The sequence below is a fragment of the Sciurus vulgaris genome (genome assembly GCF_902686455.1).
Source record: "Sciurus vulgaris genome assembly, chromosome: 13".
NCBI lineage: Eukaryota > Metazoa > Chordata > Mammalia > Rodentia > Sciuridae > Sciurus > Sciurus vulgaris.
In genome coordinates this window covers 31,689,525-31,712,322 of record NC_136474.1, presented here as the reverse complement: position 1 = coordinate 31,712,322, position 22,798 = coordinate 31,689,525, and the positions used below count along the sequence as shown (strand labels likewise).

The 22,798-nt window shown below is 38.2% G+C and overlaps 1 long non-coding RNA gene and 1 pseudogene across 2 annotated transcripts in view; both read right to left on the bottom strand.

Annotated features, from left to right (window-relative positions):
* Positions 1–22,798, bottom strand: part of LOC306642750 — a 160,808-nt gene that overhangs the window by 61,114 nt on the left and 76,896 nt on the right. The window lies entirely within an intron of this gene.
* Positions 13,239–14,986, bottom strand: LOC306642692 (thiosulfate sulfurtransferase/rhodanese-like domain-containing protein 2; annotated as a pseudogene). Its single transcript has one exon. The product of its transcript is annotated as a thiosulfate sulfurtransferase/rhodanese-like domain-containing protein 2 (transcript).

Sequence of the window (22,798 nt, the reverse complement as noted above, 5' to 3'; positions counted from 1 at the left end):
TCATTTCCCCGTAAGGTCACTCACACTCTCTTTCTTCTCTTCCCAGGTGTAGACTATGATTTTCCTCTGCTTCCTGAAAAATTCTTCTTTTCTCTGAACCATATATAAATATCTTGTCCTTAACAAAAGAGCATGAGCAGGAGGAAGGACTAACCCCTGACCAGATGTAAAGGGGAAGGAGAGTCTCCTAGTAGATCAGGGGCTGGTGATACACTGGCAATACAAGAGAAGCAAGAATATCTGAAAAACAAGTGCAGGGACACCAGTATTACAAGGGGTTGGTGAGAAACAAAAGGTAGACCAGGAGAAAGGAGCACCAGGTAGAACTACATAGTTAAAGACACCAGGTTTACTGGGCCTTGGGGACAGATGTCACGTGAAAAAGACAGAGAGAGATACCTTGTAGACTACAAGAATAAAGGACAAAAGTAGGTAAGAAATGGAGTTGCCACCGGTGGACAGGGGAGCAAGGGATAGAAGATAGATGAGGCATATACAGGACCCTGTTCACATGGCACACAGGACTTCTTCTATCCCCATCCTGCCAGTGATACATGACTCCTTGATTGTGACTGCTCCAGAACAGAGGATGTAGGTCAGGATAACCATTCAAACTGATTTTATGCATTCAACTTCTTAAAAGTAAGTAAATTTAAATGCAAAATTTAAGGAAGGCACAGTCTCAGAAATGAGGACAGAAATTTCAATCAGACACACCTTACTTAAGACAAACCTATCACATCATTCTTGCTGCTCTCAGAAAGGTGTGCTCCATGGCTCAAATCAGTGTGGCTGTGTGGATTATTACAATATTGAAATACTTCCATACTGAGTACTGAGGAGTCCTGAGTAGTCCCCTGCTGTCATCCTGTCCCTGCATCTCCTCTCATACTTGGGCTGTCATGACAAAGCACCCTGAAAGATTTGCTTGAACAAAAGAATTTTATTGTTTCACAGTTCTGAGGATTTTAAGGCTGACAATTCAGATGTCATTAGGAAGTGTTCTTCTGAGAGTTCTCTCCCTGGATTGTGTATGCTGTCTTCTCCTATGTCCTCACATGGTTCTCCTGTTGTGTACCTTTCTCCTAATCTTTTTTTCATGTGCATATATATAAAGAGTGAGTATATATATATATATATATATATATATATAGAGTCACATATTAGTTGTAAAAATTAATGGGTTTCTTTGTGCCTATTCCATATGTACATGTATCATGCATGTCTTTTTTTTTTTTTTTTTTTTTTTTTGGTACCAAAGATTGAACTGTGGGACAATGGACCACTGAGTCCCACCCCCAACCCTATTCTGTATTTTTCTGAGAGGGTCTCACAGAGAAGCTTAGGACCTCGCTTTTCCTGAGGCTGGTTTGAACATGTGATCCTTTAGTTTCAGCCTCCTGAGTCGCTGGTGTTTATAGGCATGCACCACATTGCCCAGATTAAAATTTCAAAGAAATGGAACAACATACCAGAAAGGGGAAAGCAATGAGGAGAGGCAAGTTTTTAGCAATAAATGCCTAAACAAAAAGAATTCAAATCAACAATATCATGATTCATCATAATGTTTTACAAAACAAAGAACAAATCATATCAAAATTTTTTGGAAAGAAATAATAAAATTCAGAGAAAAAATACATAAATTAGAGACACAAAGAATAATATAGCCCTGATACCAAAACCAGACATAGACACATCAAGGAAAACAAATGCCAGACCAATATGCTTAATCAACATACATGCAAATATTCTTAGAAATTTTATGAAATTGCATACAAAATCATATTTAAAAGATAGTGCACCATGATCACGTGGGTTTTATCCCAAGGATGCAAGGTTGGTTCAACATCCAGAAATCAAAAAAAGTAATTCACCATATCAACAGACTTAAAGTTAAGAATCATATGATTACTTCAATAGATACAGAAAAAGTATTTGAAAAAATACAGAAACCCTTCATGCTCAAAACACTAGAAAAAATATGGGCAGTAGGAATATTCCTCAACATTGTAAAGATGATCTATACTAAGCTCATGGCTAACAATATTCTACTTGGAGAAAAACTGAAATCATTACCCCTAAAAACTGGAGCAAGGCAGGGATGCCCTCTTTCACCACTTCTATTCAACATTGTCCTCGAAACTCTAGCCAGAGCAATTAGACAGACCAAAGAATTTAAAGGGATACAAAGAGGAAAGGAAGAACACAAACTATGCCTATTTGCTGATGACATGATTTTACATTTATAGGAGCTGAAAAATTCCACCAGAAAACTTCTAGAACTCATAAATGAATTCAGTAAAGTAGCAGTATATAAAATTAATTCTAATAAATCTAAAGCATTTTTTATTCATAGGAGATGAATCCACTGAAAGAGAAATTTAGGAAAACTACCCCATTCATATTAGCCTCAAAAAAAAAAAAATAAAGTACTTGAGAATCAATCTAACAAAAGAGGTGAAAGACCTCTACAATGAGAACTACAGAACACTAAAGAGAGAAATTAAAGAAAACTTTAGAAGATGGAAATATCTTCCATGTTCTTGGATAGGCAGAATTAATACTGTCAAAATGGTCATACTAACAAAAGTGCTAAACAAATTCAATGCAATTCCAATTAAAATCCCAATGACATACCTCATAGAAATAGAGTAAGCAATCACGAAATTAATTTGGAAGAACAAGAGACCCAGAATACCTAAAGAAATCCTTAACAGGAAGAGTGAAGCAGGAGCTATCACAATACCAGACATTCAATGATTCTACAGAACAATAGAAAATAAAAACAGCATGGTACTAGCACCAAAATAGACAGGTCATTCAATGGTACAGAATAGAGGACATGGACACAAACCCAAATAAATACAATTTTCTCATACTAAACAAAGGTGCCAAAAGCAAAGAATGGAGAAAGGATAGACTCTTAAACAAATGGTACTGGGAAAACTGGAAATCCATATGCAGCAAAATGAAAATACACTCTGATCTCTCACCTTGCACAAAACTCAACTCAAAAAGGATCAAGGACCTTGGATTCAGACCAGAGATCCTGCAATTTATAGAAGAAAAAGTAGGGCCAAATCTGCATCATGTTAACTTAGGACCAGACTTCTTTAAAATGACTCCCAAAGCAAAAGAAATGAAATCAGGAACCAATAATTGGGATAGATTCACACTAAAATGTCTTTTCCCAGGAAAGACAACTATCAACAATGTGAGGAGAAAGCCTCCAGGGTGGGAGAAAATCTTTGCCACACATACTTCAGAAATAGCACTAATCTTTAGAATCGATAAGAATACAAAACTTTACACCAAGAATACAAAAAAACAATCAATAAATGGGTGAAGGAAATGATTAGATACTTCATAGAAGATCTATAAGCAATCAACAGATATATGAAAGAATGTTCAACATCTCTAGTAATAAGAGAAATGCAAATCAAAACTACTCTAAGTTTCCATCTCACCCAAATTAGAATGGTGATTATCAAGAATACAAGCAACAATAGGTGTTGCTTTTATTTCTTGTGCTATGGGAGTCCTGTTAAGGAAGTCTGATCCTATGCTCAAATGTTGAATATTTGGACCTACCTTTTCTTCCATAAGATTAGGGGTCTTTGGTCTGATTCCAAGGCCCTTGATCCATTTTGAATTGAGTTCTTTACAGGGTGAGAGATAGAGGTTAATTTCATTCTGCTGCATATGGATTTCCAGTTTCACAGCACCATTTGTTGAAGAGGCTATCTTTTTTCCATTGCATATTTTGGCACCTTTGTCTAGTATGAGAAAATCTATTTATTTGGGTTTGTGTTCATGTCCTCTATTCTGTGCGATTGATCTACCTATTTGTTACCAATACCATGCCGCTTTTGTTACTATTGCTTTGTAGTATAGTTGCAGTACTGGTATTGCAATATCTCCTGCTTCACTCTGCCTGCTAAGGATTGCTTTAGCAATTCTGGGTTTCTTGTTCTTCCAGATGAATTTCATGATTAATTGCTCTATTTCTGTAAGGTATGTCAATGGGATTTTAATTGGAATTGCATTGAATCAGTATAGCAGTTTTGGTAGTATGACCATTTTGACAATATCAATTCTGCCTATCCAAGAACATGGGAGATCTTTCCATCTTCTAAGGTTTTCTTTAATTTCTTTCTTTAGTGTTCTGTAGTTCTCATTGTAGAGGTCTTTCACCTCTTTTGTTAGATTGATTCCCAAGTATTTTACTTTTTTCAAGGCTATTGTGAATGGGGTAGTTTTCCTAACTTCTCTTTCTGAAGTTTCATCACTCATGTATAAAAATGCATTCGATTTATGAGTATCAATCTTAAAATCTGCTACTTTGCTGAATTCATTCATGAGTTCTATAAGCTTTCTGGTGGAATTTCCTGGTTCCTCTTAATATAGAATCATGTCATCAGCAAATAGGGATAGTTTGAGTTCTTCTTTTCCTATTTGTAACCCTTTAATTTCCTTGGTCTGTCTAATTGCTCTGGCTAGAGTTTCGAGGACAATATTGAATAGAAGTGGTGAAAGAGGGCATCCCTGACTTGTTCCAGTTTTTAGGGGGAATGCTTTCAGTTTTTCACCATTTAGAATGATATTGGCCATGGGCTTAGTATAGATGGCCTTCACAATGTTAAGGAATGTTCCCACTATCCCTATTTTTTCTAGTCTTTTGAGCATGAAGGGATGCTGTATTTTATCAAGTGCTTTTTTGCATTTTGTGTCTCTGTCTCGTTTAGTTATCAGTGTGATATTGGATGACCTTGGGAGGGTTCCCTCCTCTTCTATTTCATGGAATACTTTGAGGTGTATTGGAATGAGCTCTTCTTTAAAGGTTTTGTAGATCTTGGCTGAGAACCCATCTGGTCCCGGACTTTTCTTTGTTGGTAGGCTTTTGATGCCTTCTATTTCACTATTGAAATTGATCTATTTAAATTATGTATGTCCTCCTGGTTCAGTTTAGGTAATTCATATGTCTCTAGAAACCTGTTGATGTCTTTGAGATTTTCTGTTTTGTTGGAGTATAGATTTTCAAACTAGCTTCTAATTATGTTTTCTATTTCACTCTTGTCTGTTGTGAAATTTCCTTGTTCATTCTTTTTTTTTCTATTTTTTTTTATTGTAAACAAATGGGATACATGTTGTTTCTCGGTTTGTACATGGCGTAAAGGCATACCATTTGTGTAATCATAAATTTACATAGAGTAATGTTGTTTGATTCATTCTGTTATTTTTTTCCCTTTCCCCCACCCCTCCCACCCCTCTTTACCCTCTATACAGTACTTCCTTCCTCCATACTTGCCCCCCTCCCTAACCCTAACTCTAACCCTAACTGAATTTTAGTAATTTGGGTTTTCTCTCTCCTTCTCTTTGTTAGTGTGGCTAAGTGTTTATCAATTTTGTTTATTTTTTCAAAGAACCAACTATTTATTTTGTCAATTTTTTCTATTGTTTCTTTTGCTTCAATTTCATTGATTTCAGCTCTGATTTTAACTATTTCCTGTCTTCTACTACTTTTGGTGTTGCTCTGTTCTGTTTCTAGGGCTTTGAGCTGTAGTGTTGTTTATTTGTTGTTGTTGTTGTTGTTTTCATATTTTAATGAATGCGCTACATGAAATAAATTTTCCTCTAAGTACTGCTTTCATAGTGTCCCAGAGATTTTGATATGATGTGTCTTAGTTCTTGTTTACTTCTCAGAATATTTTTATTTCCCTCCTGATGTCTTCTGTTATCCATTCATCATACAATAGTGTATTATTTAATCTCCAGTGGTTAGAGTAGTTTCTGTTTTTTTATTCTGTCATTAATTTCTAATTTCAATGCATTATAATCTGAATGAATACAACATAGTGTATCTGTCTTCTTGTATTTGCTAACATTAGCTTTATGGCATAAAATGTTGTCTATTTTAGATAAGGATCCATGTGCTGCAGAGAAGAAAGTGTATCCACTCTTTGTTGGATGGTATATTCTATATATGTCTGTTAAGTCTAAATTATTGATTGTATTATTGAGATCTATGGTTTTTTTGTTCAATTTTTGTTTGGAAGATCTGTCCAGTGGTGAGAGAGGTGTGTTTAAATTGCCGAGTATTATTGTGTTGTGGTCTATTTGATTTTTGGAATTGAGAAGGATTTGTTTGACATATATGGATGAGCCAATGTTTTGGGCATAGAAATTTATGATTGTTCTGTCTTGCTGACTTATGCTTCCCTAAGCAGTATGAACTATCCTTCTTTATCCCTTCTAACTTTGGCTTGAAGTCCACATTATCTGATATGAGGATGGATCTCTGGCTTTTCTGCTGAGTCCATTTGCTTGGTATATTTTTCCCCATCCTTTCATCTTTAGTCTGTGGGTATCTCTTTCTATGAGATGAGTCTCTTGCAGGCAGTATAATTTGGATCTTTCTTTTTAATCCTATCTGCCAGTCCATGACTTTTGATTGATGAGTTCAGGCCATTAACATTCAGGGTTATTATTGAGATATGATTTGTATTCATGGTCATTTGACTCATTTTTGTTTTTTTGACCTGACTTGGTTTCTCCTTTATTTGGCTATTCCTTTAGGATAGTTCCTCCCGTTGCTGATTTGCATCATTGTTTCTCATCTCTTCCTCATGGAATATTTTGCTGAGAATGTTCTGTAATGCCAGCTTTCCTTTTGTAAATTCTTTTAGCTTTTGTTTATCATGGAAGGATTTTATTTCATTGTCAAATCTGAAGGTAAGTTTTACTGGGTATAAGATTCTTTGTTGGCATCCATTTTTTTTCAGGGCTTGGTAAATGTTGTTCCAGGTGCTTCTAGCTTTTAGAATCTGTATTGAAAAATCTGCTGATATCTGTATTGTTTCCCCTCTGAATGTAATTTGATTCTTTTCTCTCACAGCCTTTAAAATTCTGGGTTTATTTTGTATGTTAGGTATTTTCCTTATAATGTGCCTTGGTGTGGGTCTGTTGTAACTTTGTATATTTAGAATCCTATAAGCCTCTTGTACTTGATTTTCCATTTCATTCTTCAGATTTGGGAAATTTTCTGATATTTGTATTTGAATAGATTGTTCACTCCTTTGGTTTCTTACTTTGTGCCTTCCTCAATCCCAATAATTCTTAAATTTGGCCTTTTTGTGATATTCTAAAATTCTTGTAGATTCTGTTCATGATTTCTTACCATCTTCTTTGTTTGGTCAACTTTGTTTTCAAGACTAAAAATTTTGTCTTCAATGTCTGAGGTTCTGTCTTCCAGGTGTTCTATCCTATTGGTTAAGCTTTCTATGGAGTTTTTAATTTGGTTTTTTGTTTCCTTCAAGGATTTCTGTTTGTTTGTTTTTTTCAGTATCTCTAACTCTATTAAAATGATCTTTTGCTTCCCGTATTTGCTCTTTTAACTATCAATTGGTGTGATCATTCAATGCCTGCATTTGCTCTTTCATCTCATCGTTCAATGCCTGCATTTGCTCTTTCATGTCCTTGTTTGCTTCCCTGATTATTTTAATTATGTACATTCTGAACTCCCTTTCTGACATTTCTTCTGCCATGCTGTCATTGGGTTTTATTGATATAGTATCTAGGTTTTTTGGGGGACATTTTTTCCCTTGTTTTCTCATATTCATCAGGTATCAGTGGAACTCTGAGATAGTGCATATTTCTTCTCTTGACTAACATTATCCCTGTTGATTTCCAGCATATCACCTCTTAGCCTTCAGTAGCCTGATGTCCTGGAGGAACTTGATAATGCAGTGCTCCACAAGGAGTGGTGTCCTTCAGGTTGGGTATATGCCCTGCTAGCAGACAGAGGTACCTCCACTTGTTGACCTATGATCTGCCAAAGGGGAACTAGACTGTGGGCTGGGGCATGGCTGGTCTGGGCCTATGTCTGACCTGTCACCAAGGCCAGGGGAGCCTAGTTTTGTGTGGCAGCCTGTCTCTGGGTGGTCATTGTCCAAGAAGCTGCCTGCTGTCTGGGCCTGCTGCTGGGTACGGGGGTGGGGGCTGGGAATCTGTGAAAGCCCAAGCCTCTCACTGGGTGGTCCTGCTCCGAGAAGCTGCCTGTGGACCGGGCCTGAGACCAGAGGGAGCCTGGCTGTGCATGGAAGGAGGAGACTGGCTATTCATGGAAGCCTCTTGCTGTCCCACCCTGCTCTGAAAATCTGCATGCAGTCTGGGCTGATCCTCATACAGTGGGAGAGACTCACCCAGTGGCTCTCAATACCTCCTCTTCTTGAATCCTGAGTTCTGGAGCAACATGAGATACAGTCACTCTCTAGTCCACCATCTTGGTCTTTCCAAGAGTTGGATTTTTGAAACAATAATAATGACAAATATGTAGCTAAACTAGAAAAAAGAAAAAAGAGAGAAGGCCCAATTAAACAAAATTAGACTTAAAAAAGAAGTTTTAAGCCAGAAACAATGAAATTCAAAAGATCATTAGGGAAAATTTTGAAACACCCTATGCCAAATAAATTAGAAAAGCTAGAAGAAATGGAAAAGTTTCCAGATACATATGACTTACCAAAATTGAAACAAGAGGATACAAAATACCACTAGATCAAAGTCAAGTATTGAGGTTGAAGCAGTAATAAAAAGTCCTCTGATTAAAAGAAGAAGAAGAAGCATGATCCTAGGACCACATGGAATCATTGCTGAATTTTACCAAATTTTTAAAGGACTAATGCTGCTCAAACTATTTCATAAAATAGGGAAAACTAAACTTCAAACTCATACTGTGAAAATGGTATAACCTTGCTGACAAAACCTGTAAGGGCATAACAGAAAAAGAGCTATAGATCAATATGTCTAATAAACATATGTATAAAATTTTTTGATAAAATGCTTTCAGATTAAATTTAAGAGCACTTTAAAGAATGACATGCAGTGACCAAGTTTGTTGCCTTTGAAGGATGCAAGAATGGTTCAACAAATACAAATGAATAAACTTAACAAGCATATAAATAAAATCAAAGATAAAAATCCCATGATTATTGCAGTAGATGCAAAAAATCCTTTCATAAAAATCAGCATCTCAGCCAGGCATGGTGGTGCACAACTATAATCCCTGCATCTTCAGAGGCTGAGGCAAGAGGATGCAGAGTTCAAACCAGCTTCAGAAAAAGTAAGGCACTAAACAACTCAGTGAAGCCCCATCTCAAATAAAATACAAAATAGGCCTGGGGATGTGGCTCAGTGGTTGAGTGCCCCTGAGTTCAATCCCCAGTGCCCTCCTGCCCCCCAAGCAAATCGGCATCTCTTTATGATGAAAAGCCTGAATAAATTACATATAATAGAACCATGTCTCAACATAATGAAGGCTATACATACTGCAAAAAGCTGAAAGCAATTCTTATAAGGTCAGGAACAAGACAAAGATTTCCACTCTCACCACCCTTTATCAACATAGTACCAGAAATTTTACCAAATTATGCAAGAGAAAGTGAATAAGAAAAAGGACCCAGAGGAGCTAAAGCAATTTTCAGCAGAAAGAGAGCAATGCTAGGAGCACCACAATATCTGATTTGAAATTGTACCTGAGAGCCACAGTTACAAAAACAGTATAATATTGTCATAAAGATTGGCAGGTAGACTAACAAAACAACAGATACCCAAAATAAATACACACTGCAAATGACTATCATAAAAGTGCCAAAGTATTGGAAAAAGAACAGCCATCTTCAATAAACTGTGCTGAAAAAAAACAGGATATTCCAGTGGAGAACATTTAAACTAAATCCCTATCTCTCACTGTACAAAAATTAACTCAAGATTAAAGAGAACTTAATGTAAGACAGGATTCTTTAGAACTGCTAGAGAGAACACAGGGAAACACTTCAAGATCATGGTGAAAGCAATGATTTCCAAGTTAGTACTCCAACAGCTCAGGAAATCAAAACAAGAATGAACAAGCACAATTGCATCAAATTAAAAACCTTCTGCACATCTAAGAATACAATCAGATGAATACATAGAAAAGAAAGAGAAAGGGGGACAATTTTTGCCATCTATTCATCTGACAGAGGATGAATATCCAGAGTATAGGAAAGACTTTAAACCAGAAAGAAGCAATATAATAAAAAAACTGGATGAATGACCTGAACAGGACATTTCTCAAAAAAAAAAAAAAAAAAAAAAAAAGAAATGCAAACTGCCAATAAATATATGTGAAAATGCTCAACATCTTTAGCTATCACAAAAATGCAAATCAAATCTACACTGAGATTATACCTTACCCACTTGGGTAAAATGATTAGTCCAGTTGGAATGGTTATTATAAAAACAAGAAAGCAGGTAGTGGGGTGAGGGGAGGGTAACAAAGGGTAGAAAGGAAAGGAAGGTCAATGCATGATACAAGCATGTATGGAATGGACACAGAGAAACCCATTAATTTATACAACTAATATGTGACTATATATATACTCACTCTCTATATATATGCACATGAAAAAAAGGAGATTAGGAAGAAGGTACACAACAAGAAGAACCAAGTGAGGACATAGGAGAAGACAGCATACACAATCCAGAGAGAGAACTCTCAGAAGAACACTTTCTAATGACATCTGAATTGTCAGCCTCAAAATCCTCAGAACTGTGAAACAATAAAATTCTGTTGTTTAAGCAAATCTGTCAGGACACTTTATTATGACAGCCCAAGTGTGAGAGGAGAAGCAGGGACAGGATGACAGCAGGGGGCTACTCAGAACTCCTCAGTATTCAGTATGGTAGTATTTCAATATTGTAATAATCACACAGCCACACCAATTTGAGCCATGGAACACAACTTTATGCAGAGAAGAAGAGAAAGTAGACTCTGCCATCCCTCATGGCAACCTTGGTCTTTCCCTGGAAGGCGGGGCCCTCATGTAAGTCTTTCACACTATCCAGCAGCACCTAACACCATCCTCATTATTTTAATATTTGATGAAAAAACAGCCTTAACAGTTTGAAAACTGAATACCAGAATGGGTACAGAAGGGACAGTTCCGCATTAAAGAAAATGATGACTGGATGAAAACTTAAGGGTTTGCCAAAGAATAGTAATCAAGATAATGAATGTACAACTGTCCAAAATCCAAATTAACAAGAAAACTCTATGATGAACTCCAAAATGTCAAAACTTTAAATAAAAGCAGGATCCATTAGATGATATTTAAAAATGCAAACACCAGAAGAGCACAGACTGCAGCCAATAACAATGGATCCTCTGTTCATGGAGCTGTAGTTGACCAAAAAGAGTGCTAGGAGAACAGGGAGGTGTAGATAGTGTCAGAGAAGCAGGGACAGGTAGGCAGCAAGAAATTCTCAGGACTCCTCACCAACAACTATGGAAGTACTTCGATTCTGTAATAAGCCACAAAGTCACACTGGTTGGAGCCATGGAACCCAGCCCATGACTACAGGAGGAAAAAGTCACTTAAGAGCACTCTGACAGAGGTGATGCTTACGTTTGAATAAAGGTATGGGTGCTGTATAGATAAGGCATCCTGGAGGATACGTCCACATAACATTTGCCTTTCCATTCTTTTTGGTTTTTTTTTGCAAGTATTATAAAATACTTTATTACAAATTTCATCTTAGCTATTTAGCAAAAAGAACAGATAAGCACTACTAACCCTCCTTTAAATTTTAAAAACCTCAAGATTAAAGTTGCCAAATTGATTACTTGATCAGAGCCACAATATTTCCCTTAAGAAATACAGACTGAAGCTACAAACCTCTGCAAGGAATCAAAAAAAAAAAAAAAAAAACAAACCAATAAATTCCTTTTGCTGGAAATGGGGGGGGGAGGGCAATGGTGAAATTTCAAGCTTCAAAAATGTACCTGAGCAACAAACATATTCCTGAATTAGTTTTGAACATTTGAGATGTATGTACAATTGAATACTGGAGCAGAAATAAGTTTTTCCTGTTCCAAGGCAATCTTATGACAGATGTGAAAACTTATGGCTAAATACTTGAAAAAACCCTTTCTCTGCAGAATAGTGGGCAAATGGCTCATGTGAGGCCAAACACTGGAGGGTTGACTTTCCAGTCCACTGTGAATATGATGTTTATCATGGCCAAGCTTACAGACTTAAAGTACCTGTCCCATCACTTATTAGACAAATCACTACTGCTCTCATGCATGGAAATGAACCCTCTGAAGGACAACAGCCTAGAAAACCTAGATATGAAAGAACTGGGAAATCCTGGCCAAGCTATGCAAAGATGATTATCCTTAAAACGTAATTTTGGTATTTCTACTGGACCCCACCCATCTTTTTTAACATGGCATTTTTGGGAGTTGGCAAAAAGGTTAAGCCACAGTGTCCTTGTGCCATTTAACACACCACAGTGCCAGTTAAACTTCTATTTTTGTTTGTTGCTTTGGGGAGTTATTTTCATTAGGGATTCAGCAAATCTTGTGATGAAGGACAAGGACAAAGAACTAATGAACACAGACTAGGAGGCTTATGATGAAGAAGGAAAAATCTGTGCACTAAACTGTAATGATGTGGACAGTGCAGGGAAACTAGAGTTGGAGCCAGGGCCTCACCACTATAAAGAGCATCTACTGGGGCTGCAAATGAGCCCAGGAGCAACACCATGCTGCAGGGATGGCCATCTCCACTTTGCTTCTCCTTGGAACACAATTGCAGCTGAATTCTGCATCACTAGAAACTGCAACATAATATTAAATCTGTTGGTTGATGTGTGGCTCTGTTTCTTGGGACCCATGTGACAGGGACAAGTGCCTGGTATGCTGACCAGAAGCCAGGACAGCCACAGTGGTCCTGCCAAATGATCTTCTTAAGAAAGCAAGTTGTATGGGGCCATTGAGTTTATTTGGAACTCTCAGAGAAAACACTTAAAAACTAGAAGAGTAAGTGTTGGAGGGAACAGGCCTATGAGGCAGAAATCTCTTACAGAAATCAAATCAGTAAAATATGAAGGTGGGCCACGTCTATAAGGGCATATCTCTACAGCTGCTGCTGTAGACCAGGGAATGGTAAACTTTCCTGTAAAGGGCCAGGCAATAAATATTTTAGACTGTGTGGGCCACATGGTCTCTGCTGAAACTACTCAATTGTGCCATAGATCCCATAGGAAGAAATGGGAAGGTCTTTTTCCACTAAATTTTACAAGAGCAGGAGGTGGGCCAAATCCCAGTATACAGAGCTTCTTAGGCAGCCAGAAAAGAGACAGAGTCAGGGGAAGGGAAAAGGAAAGGGGAAAGTGGCAGATGAAAAAGTAGCCTGCTTTAGGAATCCATATTGAGGGTCACAATTCACAGATTTGCACCAGGATGGACAGGTTTGCTGACAATGGCAATGACTACTAATAGCCTGTGGCACAGTGAGAGAAGGCATGAGTGACACAATCACCAGGCTCAAGACTCTATCCCTCAAAAACTTCGAGATTCCATACACTGTAACATACTCTATCATCTTCTGAATTAGGATATTTTAGTAATTGATCAAAACTTGACTCTCTCTCCCCTCCTGCTGTGAAGTGTAGGTGGTCAACATGGTGACCAGTTTGCCATGATGGCAATGACTGACAATGAAGTTTCCGATTTCCTTTTCTGCAGCCTTGACCATCTCTTATACATGGCACCCACTGACTCTGAGAAGGCTTGGGGAATGCTAAAGGCACCACTTACACAAGCAAAGACCCAACCTCTCCAACACTGGGCTTCGGTGCGGGGTTCACAGAGAGCTGCACATACTGTGAAAGTTCCATAGGGATGCATGGCCATTGAGCTATGCACTCACGTTCCTCTTTAAAAGTATCCTGTGTAGGTCCTGAAGCCTGTCTTCCCCTTTGTCTTGACATGTGACACAACAGGCTGTGATCCTTGTCCTTGACATGCAGGACAGTTCAAAACAAGATGGTGGCACTGGGGAGTGGAGCAGAGTTTATACTGGTCCCACTGTGCTCCACAGTATGAACATTTTGATAACACATCACTGTTGTAGCACAGGACATAACCCTCATCAAAAACAAATGACTTTCCCTTATAAAAAACCATTGGGAAGCTCTTCCAGGTACTTGTGGATACTACCCTTGAGCTGGAACACTTCCTTACACACTCCCTTGGTCTTCAGGTAGGCTGAGCCACGCTCACAACAAATGCAACCAGTGCAGTACACCAGCACCCTCTTCTCTCTGAAAAGTTCTAGATTTTTGTCAACATAGCTAGGAAAGTAACTGAATTTCCTGATGTTTGGGGCTAAGCAGCCCTGCAATAGACCAATTTTGCTTTCATAGAAGTTTCTGCAGTCCAGTAGAATAGTATCACTTTGTTTTTGATCTGGCTGTGATAAAAACTTTTCTACTTATGAAATTCACCTGGGGATAAATGGATTACAGGCCCTTGTAGAGATCTTATTGGGGGCTGATCCACGTGGGCACGATTTCTTCAAATACACCAACACGCAATTCTGGAAAACAGTGAGCTCCTCCTCTGCTGGTGTTAAAATCTTCCTTACAAAGATAATCCTTAAATAATGGACAAGAAAGCATGATTTCTACCATAGAGTCTGGTGGTCAATTGCTTCCACCAACTGTCCCATTGAGTCCTTCAGTAGCAATTCCAATCTTGCCTGTGAGGTGCAAGTGCTGACAGAGTTGTCTGCCAGAACAGATCCACAGGTGATGTTCTAGGTCACAGTAGCAGTAATAAAGTAGCATCTCCCCTTCTTCACTGCCCAGGTCACTTTTCAGCTCATCCGGGCAAAAGCAGCTTGTATCAGGGAGCCTAGCAGACACCTTGTGTCTACGAGTAAGGTACTCTTTTAGAGGGTTCTCTTTGTCCACAGATGTGATACTCTTTGAGGTACTCAATGTTGCAGCCAGTTGCTTTAAAATAAAAGCAGCCTGGTGACAAATTTCATCAGCAGGTTGTGTTACCACATGTCTATGGATGCTGGTCTGGTTCATGAATAGCTGATGACAGCATTTCCACCATTTTTTTTTACATTCATAAGGAGATGAAGGAACTTGTTTGGTGTTGATGAAAAGGGCAAAGGCCCACCTGTCCAGAGTCTTTCCCAGTTTTTTCTCTGAGGACCTGCATCTGCCTGGCAATGGTTACCTATCCCCTCCCTCAAGCCGACACCCACGCTGTGTGTTCGCTAGGCTTGCGACATCACCTGGTTCTGGAAGTCATCCTGCATTCTTACTGTAGGTCTCAATGCCTTGCCTTCTGGGGTGCTCAATAATACTGCTGCTCTAACTGAACAAATAAAACATCTTTATCTCCATGTAACTTGAACACCCTAGAAAAGTGTAAAATGACCCATGAAGAACTATTATCTGAATGGAAATCATTTTTGATGAGCCAATTTCACATTTGGCTGAATGGTGAGTGCTTTCTCACAGACTGTCTATTTTCCTTCCAAGGTTCATAGAGGGAAGAAAGGAGGACTCTATTCAAATTTAGGACAGAAATCCCCCTTGGAATACATGACACACACAGGGTGGTTGATGAAGGGTGTTTGAGGCAGGGACCTCACACAGAAGCTGTGGGCAAAGATGAGGAGTCCCCCGATGGAACACATAAAAGGAGGCTGAACATCCAGGTGTGCCAGGAGAGATTGCTCCTGGATCTTGGCATAAGGCCATCATTGAAGAACTGCTCCCACCTCAGCCATGGGCTCAGAAATCAGTCCCTGCCAGGGTTGTCTCCAAACAATACCACAGAGTTCAGGGAATGAGCACCTTGGCCTCTTCCCCCTCTAGCTTGCCTCCACTCAGAAGTGTCTCTCATTAGGTGAAGGTGAATCATTTCCAGATGTCCAAGAAGACATGATGATGCAGAATGGCATGCATACAGGATGCTGGTGAAGGGTGACATGCAAAAAAAGAACTAAATGGTGCAGAGTTGTGAATGTCATATATGTATATGTATCTGCATTGAAGATCTGAGAGTTTTAAAATGCTTCTCACTGAACCAACATCAGAAGAGATGTTAATAAAGAACATGTTGCCTGACATCAGTGATGATTTATCTATCTCTTTAGTGCAACACTTTACTTATGTTTCTCTATTTATGTGTTTAGAGTGTTGCCAAGGTGAGAATGGTTAAGAGAATTTGTGAGATGGAAAAGATAAAAATCAACAACACAAACTCCCAGGACTGAGAAGTAGTATCTAGTGTGGAAACATTGAAAGCTTATGAAAATGCAAAGCTAAAAAAGAAGAAAAGTATACATTACAGAGACCAAGAAGATTAAGAACAGAAATGGGCAATTATTTCTTAGCAGACTCACTGATGGAAAATTAGAAAGAAAAAAGGAAGAAATACAGGAAAGAAAAAGATTCTTACTGATATCAGGGACAATTAGAACAAGTAGTTACTTACTCATTAGAGCAACCAGCAAGAGGGAACTCTGTAATATTTAAAAACATCTAAAGAATAGAGAAATTTGTGATTTGTTATGGGATGAAATGTGTCCCCTAGAAGAGTGTGACATCTTGACCCAGTACCAACACATATGAACCCATAAAGAAACAGATTTTGAAGACATTCAAGTTAATATGAGGACGTTGATTACACCCCAATTCAATGTGACTGTGTTCCAACTATGTGATGCAACTATCATACTCCAAGGGAAAAAGCACTGTTGCAAATGAGAAAACTCAAAACGGACCAAAAACAGGGAAGAATTCTACAATGTTATTTGTAAGAACAATTTCCTTTGTAGACTAAAAAGCAATTCACAATTTTAAGCACTTTTACATCTAAAGAATTGTCACAGAAAAAAATGGCTCCAAGCTTCCCCAGACACAGCTACACTATCTGTCCTTCTCATCACATTAACAGTGACACATCACACTCCAGACAGTCCCAATGGCTTCCCCTTGTGTTCTCTACTGTCAGTCACATTCATAATCATGCTTCTGTTACACAATAAATTGTAATTATTTCCAGGGCCTATGTGGATTGCTGTGTTTTGCAAACAAGTGTAGGTCTCTGTGGTTACTCAGAGGTTTTCCAGGGGGCTGCTCCCTAAACTGAGCTGTCATACCCAGAACAGACCATCTCCCCGTAAACATGTGGCCCATGCTTCTCACACACATGGAACCACATTACACAAGCCACACAGGTGAAACTACCAACCAGAAAGTGATAAAATGCTGTGCCAGTCACAGTGAATGGAGATTAGAAAATTCTAAACTCTCCTCTAGGAAACATTGCTGTCACAGCCCTGCAGTCCTGAACAGGTTTGTGTATTAGCTTTCCCACCCTCATCCACTCTCATTATGTCTGCAGCTCTTCCTTCCCCCTTTGTCCAGTACTTGAAATTGCTGCCACCCGCTCCCTGATGTTGTCACAATCACTACAAATTTTATCAACAACATCTTAAATGACACACATCTATCAGTTCAGGGATCCTCTTCAAACACTGCAAGGAAGACCATTCCACCACCTCCTTATATGCCTGGATAATCTAGTGCTACAAACACTTTACATACCTATGTCCAATATCAAGAAAAACTTCAAAAAGTGTATGAATTTATTTTGTACACTGTGGTCCCTGAAGTGAGAGAAACTTTCCACATTCCAGGTCTATGACATAGGCAATTCACTCAGGATCTCCAAACATTAATTCTTAAAATGAGAATGAATTCTAACAATGTTGTAGTGAAGGGAAAATGAGTTCCAATATTACAGTACTGCATAATTCCTACTGAATGATTTTATCAGTTTTTATTTTTGTCTCATTATTATTATCAAAGGCATGATGATTTTGATGTTACCACTGTTTATATTTTTACTGCATGATTGCCAACTCAACTTTTACATGCTACCTAAAACTACACACAATTGTTGCATATTGTTTCTAGAATTAACCAATTAATTTTCTAGGACAAAAGATCATGTTTAATACCTACTAGAGACTTACAGTTCTGAAAAGAAAATGAATATTCTTTCAAGTAATTTTTCTACTCCCTTCTTTGAACATGATATTTAGTGGGGTTCTACCAATTTAATTTGTTGTTAAAGAACTGTCTTCTCTACTCCCAGTTACTGCTGCTTTCATGGTTAACCATCTGCACTCATGCAGTTCTTCAAACTGACTCTGTTCTCTCCACACTGCCTATGCACCCCTGCATCTTGTTGCTGTCTCTCCAGCCCTTGGGTGAAATCCAGGGTTCCTTTAGCTTACCAGCTTATGTTTAAAAAAGAAAAACCCACTGGTTCTCTCCAGATACAAAATGAAGCCTGGTTACAGTAATTACATTGCAATTCCTAGGTTAACAGTCAAAACAGGACACTGCATTGAAACATGAAGTTTCTCCCAGGAACAGCCAGGCTTGCTGAAATCCTGTACATCCAGGCCAGCAAGCAGAATTTAGACTTTTTGATTGGCATTTGATATATCTATCCCCTCCACCAGACCAGCCTAGTGATCTGTCTTCTGACCACTTTTCAACTCCAGCAGCTACCCTGAGATTCAAAGAGCAAGAAAATATCACTTGATGGATGCTGCTCTTCCATGAGCCCACAAGGATGCTCTCTGGAATGGACATGTGATCAGAGTGGACATTTCCTGGACATTCCCTGCATTTTCCAGGGCCATGCTACTGTACATCTCCTGGATGCTCATCACAGTTTTCAACTCTCATGGGGTAGAACTCTTGTTGTCACCACATCTTTCCCAAACTCAGGGCTTTCAAGCTATAATCTAACTTTGGACCCGGTGGTGGGAAAGCACTTATTCCCAAGTCAGCCTCTTCAATGTTACTGGGGACTTCAGCTTTCTCTTAGTTGGCTCAAAGATGGTAAGAAAATGGTCTCTGATCCCCAAATGTCAGAAGGAACGTAGGTAGTTTCTTACAGTTGGTTAATAGATTGGAAATGTTTAAACAAAAACTGACAACAGATGATTAGGAAAAGCTTGCATTTAAAAAAAAGAAGAAGAAAGAAAAAAGAAATGGTTCTAGTGCCAGGTTGCACTTGGGACTAAAAACCATTAACCACCTCACCACTGCAGATTACACTCAGTCAGAAAAGAGGAAGCTCTATCTAGAAGCCATCTGATTGGCTGCAGTCAGCATGTTGGACCACAGGTAAGTGGTCAGATCAGTCCTCAGCACAGGATTGCCTGAAGCTGCCTTGTTGTGATTGGCTAAGACATAGTTGCTTGGTTACAAGGGATTTCCTATACTTAGATAGTTTACACCTTATTTGCATATCAAGAGAGGTTACAGCTCACCATATATGGAGGCCACTTTGGGACAAACTTTATCACACAAATATGGAGACTGGCTTGGGGCTATTTATTTCAGTTTAACAATCAGCATCATTTGCTCATATTTTAAATGTTTGAGAGAGTGACCAAATTGTAGACACTGAAAACTATCTTCTGCAATCAACAAATCAACTGCTTGAATTCAATATAGACTTCATAATTTTCCAGTGCAAAGTTATTTAGATGAGCTGAGCATTCTGGAGCATGGCTATATTCGACCAATCAGGAAACTGAGACAGGTGGATCATGAATTCAAGGCCAGCATCTGGAACTTCAGGAGCAGAAACAAATTCAGGAGACCCTAATAAAAATAAAATATAAAAAATTTAAAAATTGGAGATGTGGCTCAGTGGCAAAGCACCCCAAGATTCAATCTCTGGTAATGACACTGTCCCAAAAAGGAGTTAGATATCTTCTATGTTTTATGCCTACCGTGACCAAGTCCACAGGAGTGCCAGGACAGTGGCGCATGACTATTTGAGTACACGATGCAGTCAGTGTCCTCCCCAGCCTGGGGAAGGTCCTGCGTTCCTCTCATCATTACAAGAAAATGTGACACAACCCATTTCCCGGTGGCACTGGGCCTCCAATTCTGTTATCATCATGTAAAATCCATTCTTTTACATCACAGAATTAACTTCTGATTCTCTGTATTATGCCTATGATTTAAAAATAAAAAACACATAACAAATAAAATTAATAAAATCAAACTTCTATTTTAACAATTGCATTCATTTGCTTGATTTTTCTCTTTGAAACAAATCACTTTTAGCTTTTAATTCACTAAAACAGAAAATAAATGACACAGACATTAATGTGAAACAATAATTGTTTTTGCAAAAATGCATAGTGGAGTAACTTACTAGAAATGCTTAAGAGAAGAATCATTTCACACTTCAGAATTTTTAATTTCGGAATATTTAAACACATTTTACAAATTGAACATGCCTAATTCAAAAAGGTAAAAGTTAAAAAGTTCCAAAATCTAAAAGTTTTTGAGCACTGCTATGATGTTCACATAATATCAGATTTGGGATCATTTTCTATTTTGGTTTTCAGATTGGGGATGCTTAAACTGTATGTAACTTATGGCATATGAACACTTCATAATTTTTGTCTTCATTTTTGTGGACTTGAACTCCTAAGAGCTCCTGGCTCTGTTTCCCTCTTGTTCATAAAATACAATGAGAATTGTCCAACAGGATGCAATACATAATATTGTTAGCAGATCAAAAACTCCAAACTTGGATCCTAGAGGAATAGGTGCAGATGGAAATCTAATGAAGGGCATAAAACCAGCAGGAGAAGGGACACAACAGACAGTGGGATCATCTACTCACAGTAGTTTTAAAAGGCAGTAAGAGCAAGACACAGGGGCAAGGTGACCCCAGGGTACAGTCAACAATGCTGCAACTGTAGCTCCCCCAGGTGGTTCTCAGTGGTGGCAGTTAATACATTTGACAAACATTTTCTCTGTACCTTACTGACCTTTTGAATGCAGCCAAAGATTTCAGCTTATCAAAGCATTTTATTTTTCCATTGCAGGTAGGGACATTTCACACACACCCCTCCTCTCTGTTAAGCAGTAACTTCTCTTTTATGTCATCCAATGTCTTTCATCAAATTCACCCAAGGACACCTTCAGAGTGCTGGCACCTCCCTGGGTGTGGGTGACTTTCACCATCTCCCACAGGGCAGAAGGAGTCCCTGCACAGTTCTCATTGGCATAAGGGACTTTTTGTGTTAAGGGGTTAACAGCAAGCTCCTCAAAGTGCTTTCAGGTATCCAGACTCTAGAAAAGTGGTCGATTTCTCTTTGTTCATTAATACAGTTCATAAGGACATATAGTGTAGAAAGGATGCTTTAGTTTCTCCCTGAGCTGAGATTTTATTTTAACATTTTTTAGAGGAGTCACATTTCCTCTATTTTTATGGTAATTAATATCACTTAATAATTGTACAAAGAAAGGAAACTCACTGGGATATTTCTACACATGCATATGTGGCCATCACACCACCTCTCCCAGCACCGTTTCCAATCCCTAGCCACCTTCTTCTACTTTCAAATCTTTCTCTTTGTTTCCACATTTGAGAGAGAACATGCAGCACTTGTCTTCATGTCTCTCTGTGTCATTTCATTTGACACAATAACCTCAGTTCCATCCACTTTCCTGGAAATAATAGAGCTTCATTCTTCATTAAGTTCCAATAATAGTCTGTCATATATATGTATGTATACATCTATCTATGTATTTATGTATATGAAGAAGATATATGTACATATAAATAACATTGAAAATATGTACATCGGTATATAAAGTATACATGTACATACATATATAAAGTACATATGCATACATACATAGACATACAACTATATATGTGTATATGTATACATATATACATGCTCACTCACACCCACATATGTGTAACCATATTTTTTCTCCATTCCCCTGCTGATAGACACCTAATTTGATTCTGTACCTTAACTATTGTGAACAGTGCCACAATCATCATAGATATGCAGACATCTCTATGGGCAGACTTAATTTCCCTCTGATAAACACTTAGACCTTGGACAGCTGAGTCATAGGAAAGTTCTATTTTCAGGTTTTTGATAAACCTCCAATCTATTCCCAAAGTAAATATAATAAATTACACTCCCACACTGTATACATGTTCCTTTTTATCCATATCTCAGTCAGTATTCATTAATTTTGATATGATAACTATTCTAAACTGAATAAAATCAATCTCATAATTTTAAATTTGTGTTTTCTTGATGGTTAATGATCTTGAGCATTTTTCATATATTTATTAGTCATTTGTATTTCTTCAAGAAAGTGTTTATTCAGATCATTTTCCCACTATATTGGTTTATTTGTTTTAAGTGGTTTTGAGTTTTTTATATATTCTATATGCTGAGAAAAAATAATTGACAATCTACACACAGCCCTTCTTGTGGGAGACATCTCATTCCTGCCCCCCCCCCCCCCGCCGAATCCACAAGGATCTGGTCTTCCAACTCCTCTGTGAAGAACCAAGTCAACTCATCCTCTCACGTGACTCATGTCCCATCAACCCACGAACCTGCTCCTTCTCATGTGAACCAGCTCACATGAGGAAACTCTCCCTATCTCTCATCTTCTAGATTTTCTACTGCCTGGACACCCTGTTCTATAAGAATCAGCCACCAGCCAGGATGCAGCCTTTCTTTACCCTTCCTTGGACACAGACTGGGAACAACACTTCTATGTCTGCACCCAGGATGTTTTACAAATGAATCCTCACCTGACCCCAACAGTGTATTGGTTGATTTCATTTAATCTTCATATCACTAATTTCTTATAACCAGAGGAAAAAGATTGGTCAGTGGTTACTGTTAAACTGAAATTCCTGAGACCAAGGATATCTTTCTGTCCTTTCTACCCAAATGGATTTCTAAATCTAATACAATCTTGATCAAAATCCCAGCAGACTTTGTTTTGTAGAAATTAACAAGCTGATTGTAAAATGTATGTGGGACTTCAAATGACCTAGAATGGCCAATATAATTTTTGT